This window comes from Gigantopelta aegis, chromosome 11 (genome assembly GCF_016097555.1).
Source record: "Gigantopelta aegis isolate Gae_Host chromosome 11, Gae_host_genome, whole genome shotgun sequence".
NCBI lineage: Eukaryota > Metazoa > Mollusca > Gastropoda > Neomphalida > Peltospiridae > Gigantopelta > Gigantopelta aegis.
The window spans coordinates 28,936,625-28,944,972 of record NC_054709.1 but is presented as its reverse complement, the minus strand read 5'-3'; positions in this window follow the sequence as shown (position 1 = coordinate 28,944,972).

The following is an 8,348-nucleotide window of genomic DNA, read 5'->3' as shown; positions in this document are numbered from 1 at the left end:
ATTCTTCTTCGACAAGCCTTGATATGCTCTGTCCTGTTCACGCGAAAAGTCAAAAGTTGGTTTTGCTTAACGACGGCACTAGAGCACGATGATTGGTTAATCACCGGCTATTGGATGTCAAACATTTGGTAATTCTGACAGTCTTAGAGAGAAAATCTACTATTTTCCCCCATTAGTAGCAAGGATTTTTTTTTATATGCACCATCTCACACAGGATAACATATACCATCGCCTTTGATATGCCAAGTGTGGTGCACTGGCTAGAACGAGAAATAGCTCAATGGGCCCACTGACGGGGATCGATCCTCGACCGACCATGTGTCAGGAAAGCGCTTTACCACTGGTCTACGTCCCGCCCTTTCCCCGGCATTTCAAAGTAAAGTAAATTTTGTTTTGTTTAACGACACCACTAGAGCACATTCTTTTATTAATCATCGCCTACTGGATGTCAAAACATTTAGGAATTTTGACAGTCTCAAAGAGAAAACAGCAAAAGGTCTTTTATATTTACCATCCCACAGACAGAATAGCACATGCCACTGCGTTTGGTATACTAGTCGTGGTGCACTGGCTAAATCGAGAAATAACCCGATGGGCCTACCGACGGGGATCGATCCTCGACCGACTGCACGTCAGGACAGCATTTTACCACTGGGCTACGTCCCGCCACATGCCATGGGAAACGTTGGTGTGGTGCCTGAATGGGTTTCGACCTAAAGACAAAAGGTTTGGGGTTTGGGAATTTGATGCAGATCAAAAAAGTAGTTTGTTTTATTTAACGACGCCACTAGAGCACATTGATTTTTTATCTTATCATCGGCTATTGGACGTCAAACATATGGTCATTCTGACAGGTTTTTTTACAGGAAACCCGCTGTCGCCACATAGGCTACTCTTTTATGACAGGCAGCAAGGGATCTTTTATTTGCACTTCCCACAGGCAGGATAGCACAAACCATGACCTTTGTTGAACCAGTTATGGATTATTGGTCAGTGCAAGTGGTTTACACCTACCCATTGAGCCTTGCGGAACACTCACTCAGGGTTTGGAGTCGGTATCTGGATTAAAAATCCCACGCCTCGACTGGGATCCGAACCAAGTACCTACCAGCCTGTAGACCGATGGCCTAACCACGACGCCGGTTTGATGCAGGTTAAATTCTGTGCCATCCGACACATTTTGGAGGAAAGGACGATTAAAATGCGAGGAAACGCAATGTTCCATGAGAGGAAAACAGCTGATCCGGGGAGAATTCTCACCCCTGGCTACTGGATGACACATGGTCATCAGAAGAAACCCGCTACATTTTTCCTAATGCAGCAAAGGATCTTTTATATGCACTTTCCCACAGACAGGAAAGCACATACCACAGCCTTTGTTCAGTTGTGGTGTACTGTTTGGAATGAGATAAAAACCCAATCAGTTGAATGGATCCACCGACGTGGTTTGATCCTGAGACTCAAGCACCTCTAACGCGAGCACTCAACTGACCCGGATAAATCCCACTCCTGAAATCTTCAAGGAAATATAAATAAAGAAAAAACAAGTTTGTCAATTTGACACATATTTTTTAGAGTACAAAAACATGGAACATTGTACCATACAACAAATACTCACCGACAAATGCCAGTAAACAAATGATATGCTTAAGCCGAGTGCACCCATTTCAATATGTCACATCTTTTTTATTACATTTTTTGTTTTCTTCACATTTTTACAACCTGATAAATTTTAAAACAATGACCATAATTGCAAATTCACAAACACACGAAAAAAATATCTATAAATGTACAACCATCCTCATTTTAACGTGTTCACTGGACAGATTCCAAACGTAGATGGCCAATGGTGACTTTAAACGTATTTTACAACAGTGGTTACATAATGAACTTAATGGGTTCCTGCTCTGAAGAATGTCTGATGTTTATTATATACAATATTTACAAATTGAAGAAAGAAAAAAAAAAACTCAACAAAGATCAACATGATCTTATAGTAGGTGGGATGAAACAGACCGAGTCTATTACAGCATATCTTTTAAACAAAAATTTACGAAATGAGCGTATTTTTATTATAGACGTGTTTACAAAATGAGCATATTTGATTATAGATGTGTTTTAGTCTTAAAACGTGGACAAAATATGAAATTTGCATGTAGCTAAACTCCTGTATTTATCATAAAGTATTAAATATATAGAGCCATTTAGAAAAGTTACAGCTGGCCAACGGATAATTACATTGTGTAAAAATTACCCCAAAACATGGTTGTTCAAATATTAGTTGGGCAAACCAGAGGTTAAACAAAAAACATTAACGTACATTTAAGGTGAACCTAGCTAAGGTATAATTACATTTTATAAATTCGGCCCAAAGTAAGTTAGCCAAACCAGATGTTAAAAAAAATAATAATAAAAAAAATGTTTTTTAATTAAATTAACAAAGAAAATTTATTAAATATTCTATCAATATTTGTTTCTTGTTATAAGTGTACACTGTCATTAACTCTCTTCCACTAGGATAGTTTATATGCTCATAAAATGTTAAGAACCGTGAACAGCTCCTAAATATCCATGGAAACGGTAACAAAAAAACATGTTAAAAATTTCAAACATGTTCAGGTTATCTACAAGTAATCCGAATTTTAAAGTATCTATAAGTAATAAATTCATAGGTTTTTTTAATGCACGTCATTTAATAAATATTATATACATTGAAAAATATAAATTTCAGAAACCTGTGGTTGGCTAGCAACTTGTTTTAAACAACCAGGTAAGGCATGCAACAACAAATAGCTGTCTTGCAAAATGATTGACTCTAATGCGGAACAAGTCAACATACATATATACCCTTCACCCAATACTAATACATCTCCTTTTTCTTCCCTTTGTCAGTATGAACTTTTTTTTTTCTTTTCTCTTTTTTTTCCTTTTCTTTTTTTTTGGTTTGTTTGTTTTGTTAAGGAGTTCATAAAGAATTCTGGTCCATATTGTGTTTTTTTATGTTCACATTCAACTTCAGAAGAAATAATCATTTTCAGTTTTTGAAATTTGAAAATAATTTAATATGTACGCTCACATAATATATCCTTACCAAAAAAAAAGAAAATAATAATAATAAATAAAAAATAAGTAAATAAAACCCTCAGAAGAAAAAACAAAACCACAAACAAGAAAACTAAATGGTCTCTCACAACTCAAAAGCTTTCAACATAATTTTAAAACAAGAACTGAATACCACAATAAGTCTAGCCTACCGTAACCCGATTTTGTAAATAAAGAATTACTTCGTCATGTAACATTCATGATTATTGAATTCCAATTTTAAAGACTTGTTAAAGTATTTTTTAACTGAGAACAAAAATGAAATTCATACATTTTGTTTGATATATATTTAGATGAGCATGTATAGGCACAACTATAAGCCAAGTTTCACTGGTTTACGACAGTTTGTGAAAAACAATCAACTCGGAAGCTAAACAGCCTTTGGGAAAGTAATACTTCTATCTCACCTTTTGAATTTTGTCTAGGCGACAAAAAGAATTAAAATTAAATGTTTGTTTTGTTTAACGACACCACTAGAGCACACTGATAATTAATCATCGGCTATTGGATGTCAAACATTTGGTAATTCTGACATGTACCGGTAGTCATCACAAGAAACCCGCTGTTTTTTCCGTATGCAGCAAGGTATCTTTTATATGCACTTTCCACAGACAGGAAAGCACATACCACAGCCTTTGACCAGTCGTGGTGCACTGGTTGGAACGAGAAAAAACCCAGTCAGTTGTATGGATCCACTGAGGTGGTTCGATCCTGCGACACAAGCACCTCAAGAGAGCACTCAACCGACTGAGCTAAATCACCCCCACCCACGCCCCACCCCGAAAAAGAATCAACATGCTTACAGAATCCAAGCTCCCCGTTTAAAGGGACAAACCCTAGTTCCATCCCGTGAAGTTTAGTTAATCTACAAACCTGTAACACATTTGGATAAAGTTACAATTGAGTGAAACATGAGTCTGTGACTTTGAAATGGTGAAATACCCTCTCAAAGTAGACTAAAACTCAACTCCATCATAACTGTTACTTCTCAGATGCACGTGCGTTTTTAAAAATATGAGAAATGCATTTTGTGATATTAAAAAACACCAGGATGACCAAAAACACTTCGAAATGGATAATCTAAACCATAAAATCTAAGTAAAGTATGATTTAAGCTATCAAAAACGGTTATAATAGTCAAAAATGTGTTAGTGTTCAAAAACTAGGGTATATTCATTTAAGGGGAGCTATCGCTTACTCCCCACCACTCCTCTGAGACTAGTTTAAGCAGTAATATTTAGCTCCCCTTAGCATGTGAATTTATAAACAGGGGTGGGAATTGATAAACTGTAAAAAAGAGGAAATCTAGAGGTGTCCCGGAAATTTTTGAAATCCTAGGTTAAAATCTGTGCCACCTAACACATTTTGGAGGAAAGGACGATTAAAATGCGAGGAAACGTAATGTTCCATGAAAGGAAAACCGCCGATCCGAGGAGAATTCCCACCCCTGATACAATATCAATATGGTAATATTTTAAACGACTCTATGTCAAGGGAGAAATTAATCACTCACCTCAATATTTGTCATAGCAAGGTCTACAGGATACTAAATTTTGTCCCTACACGCAGGGCTTTATTTTAACAATGTTACCAACAGCAATTTTGAAATATTTTTGCAAAATGCTTACCTATGGTAAAATGGACCTGCCCAGAGCAATTGTAAAACAGTGTATTTTGCAACAAATAAGCTGAAAATTGAAAACCATAAATTATACCTTCAGCCAACAGCGATTGTTTTTATACACTGGCAAAACAATTACCATCAGTAAAGCATGTAATCTTTAGCAATCACATCTACAGCCATTGTCACTGGTGCAACCATTAACTTCAAGCTCTGCCAACATGTTTCCATAAAGGGCACTTCTATGCAGTTTATAACAGAATTCATCATATTATAACTCACATATTTTGACAACAATATAATAATTACTTGTACTGGGAAATATTTTAAACATTCAATATTTTATTCACCAAAAAAACCCTGTATTTTAGTAATCAATTTTTGCATACACAATGCATACACAATGTATAGAAGGCAGAAGACAGTAAAACAACTTATGTAAACCAGTTACACAACTTGAATACAAATAGAAACAAAACAAGTATCTGTTAACAAAACCTTGACAATATTTTAAACTAAGGCCATTTTGTGTAGTGTTAGTAACTTGAATAAAAATTCAAAACGTCAAGACAGATTAACTTTTGTTTGCAAATAACTACAACTGCAGTAGGTAAGTAAATAATAATAATGGAGAGTAATGTCCCTTTGCAAATTATATAGAATTCAATATTTTCCCTGTAAGCCATCACTGTTGAAACAAAAAGAAACAAAAAGAAAGAAGAAAAACAAATCAAATCAGAAAACACAAAAATACAAAAAACATTAAGTCCTACCTACCTTTTTCAATTTTAGATAATGATCTCAATACTAAATTTTATTTTATTTTTTAATTTATCATTCTAGGCTTTTTTTTCTTTCAAAACAGTAATATCTTTTTAATGCTGGGGTGCTTTAATGCTGGGGTGCTTTCATGAAAAAACAATGACAAAATTTATAAAATATAATAATTTTACTTCCAAAAAGAATGCTGCCAAAGCTTTAAATATGTTTTTTGTAAATAATTTTTAGTTTGGTCTGACACAAGAAGAAAAGTAAAAGTGTTTTGGAAATAAAGAAATGCGATTTGTGTGTGCAATTTACAAATCAATCAGCTAGGAAATAAACAGCTTGTAGTAAATTATACAGTATGAAAAAAATTTTTGATCCCCGTGGGACGGACTATAGCTTTTGCACCCATTGAGATGCATTGTGGTTTCAGTATAAAATAATAAATTTAAAATTAGAAATAATTTCTCAAAAGGTGTGCAACCAAAATTATGTGCCCAATTAGTTCTGTGCATATGAAATATTAAAATATCAAATTCTAGACTTTAGCAGTCTCTAGACTTATCAATGTCTTGAGTCAAAAGTTTAAAACATTCATAAGCTCCGGAAACATAGGAAATAATCATTCCATTAACGGCAAGATGCATGCTGACAAATTACAAGTACCTCCTTTTTTTGTGTGGCTTATTACATACAATTCATAAAAATCTCTAGAATTCGTAACAACTAAATTTGCGTCACGACAACCTATTACAACACAGACAGACGTAAAGACTAAGAAGTTGCTTTTAATAGATAAAACAAGTTTAGATTAACAAAATACCATGCAAAAGTTAGTTTGTTTTGTTTAACAACATATCTGCCTTGGTCCATCCTCAATGGCCATGGTATGCCCTCCTTGTCCTTGGTACCCTAAATACTTTACATTTTCAAACACCACCACTAGAGCAAACTGATTTATTAATCATCTGCTATTGGATGTCAAACATTAGGTAATTTGGAAGTAGTCGAGTAGGAGGAGGAAACCCGCTACATTTTTCCATTAGTAGCAAAGGATCTTTTATATGCACCATCCCACATACCACAGCCTTTGATATACCAGTCATAGTGCACTGGCTATAACAAGAAATAGCCCAATGGGCTCACCGACAGGGATCGATCCTTGATCGACTGCACATCAGGCAAGCCGTTTAACACTGGTCTACATTCCACCCCTAAAATACCACACGAATACAGAAACCGTAAAACTAATCCTTATATGGCAGCATTACAGCTGGCAGGTGTAATAATTACATTCTTGCTATATATCACTTGCATATTTTCTATCTTTATATGGCAGTTTCAAGAAAAAACGAAAATGAATCAGCTATAAGACCAAAAAAAACAGTTGGTCTTCAGTCAAGACCAAAGTTCCAAATAGTCTTTTTTTTTAAAGCATGGATTGCACAGAAAAAGTGGGTATATATATTTTTTTACGTCCCCTTTATCTGCCTTGGTCCACCCTCAAATGCCATTGTGCACCCACCTTTGCCTGGATACCCTAAATATTTTCCTTTACATTTTCCATATAGTCACAGCAATTTTCATGACTTCCGATTTTAGCCGCAAATGTTTTTAAAACCAATCTGATTAAAATTAGCTCTACTGGTCTGCCAGTAGATCTAACAGCATTGCGTGGATTCAAATAGCATTACGTTAAAGTCTGGACTTAGATCCACATGTAATAGTGGAGCTAATTTTAATTAGATTGTTTTACAACCCAGGAATTTATTTTGTCTGGCATAAAAGGCAACTTTTTAATCTCTATTATGTCTGTTTATTAGAAGAAAAAAATTCTAATTTTCATTATTATTAATTCTTACCTAGTTCTAGCACAACAATGTTATACGACCCAGTTATAACCTACACTGCAGAATTATTTCCCCTTGCCGGATGTATAACGTCCATTGTTATCGTGCTAGTACGTTAAGTTGAATAAGACTATTATAGAGTAATATTTCAGAATAATGCTAATGGAAGTTTTCAAGTTTTTAATTCATCAATTTTTATGAATCATTATCAATTGGGTATAATTCTGACTAAGATTTAGAACCAAATTGTCCACTATTTTCCAGTACACATTTTTAGTTAGTTTCATTTTTTTTTTTTTTTTTTAAATTTATTTTATTAAAATTTAATAATTCCTTCTCACTGACCATCAATTCTGCCACGTGCAACAGAGACTTAATGTGCTTAATAATTTTCACAGGGAAGTAATCATTTCAACACCACAACAACGAAATAAGACAAACACTGTGAGTGGACATCTCGAGATCTGGACCCATATTCAAAAAAAGGTGTAAATTTACGTCTACGAGTAGCACTTACGTCTGCCGTAGATTTACGTTTACGTGCAAGAAGCACCTTATTCTCAAAGACGGTCGTAAATGTAAATGTAACTTAGTTGGACGTAAATCTACGATGTAACACTCTCACCGGAGTAATTTAAAAAACAAATTAGCAACAATGGCTACCGGGTAAATAACAAATGCGCAAAACGCAATTTTGTTTGTCGTCTGCTAACAATAACATCGCAAACAGTGAACCATGGCATTTTGGTATTGGTGAGGATACGCATTTTGGTACGAACTTGAGGACATTTCTTAAAAAGGAAAGATAACTCAGGAGAAATTGGCAGAGTCGAAAACATCCATTTGATCACCCACAAAAATATGTTCAATCCGTGGGCCATCGCCATCGCAAACTGCTTAATTATTGCAAATGCTGCCAGTTTCCGTAAATAATAGTAAATAACGGCGATCGTGCTTGATTTATTATATGTACACAACTTACGTGCAGCATTAGTTGTAACCGGAGGCAC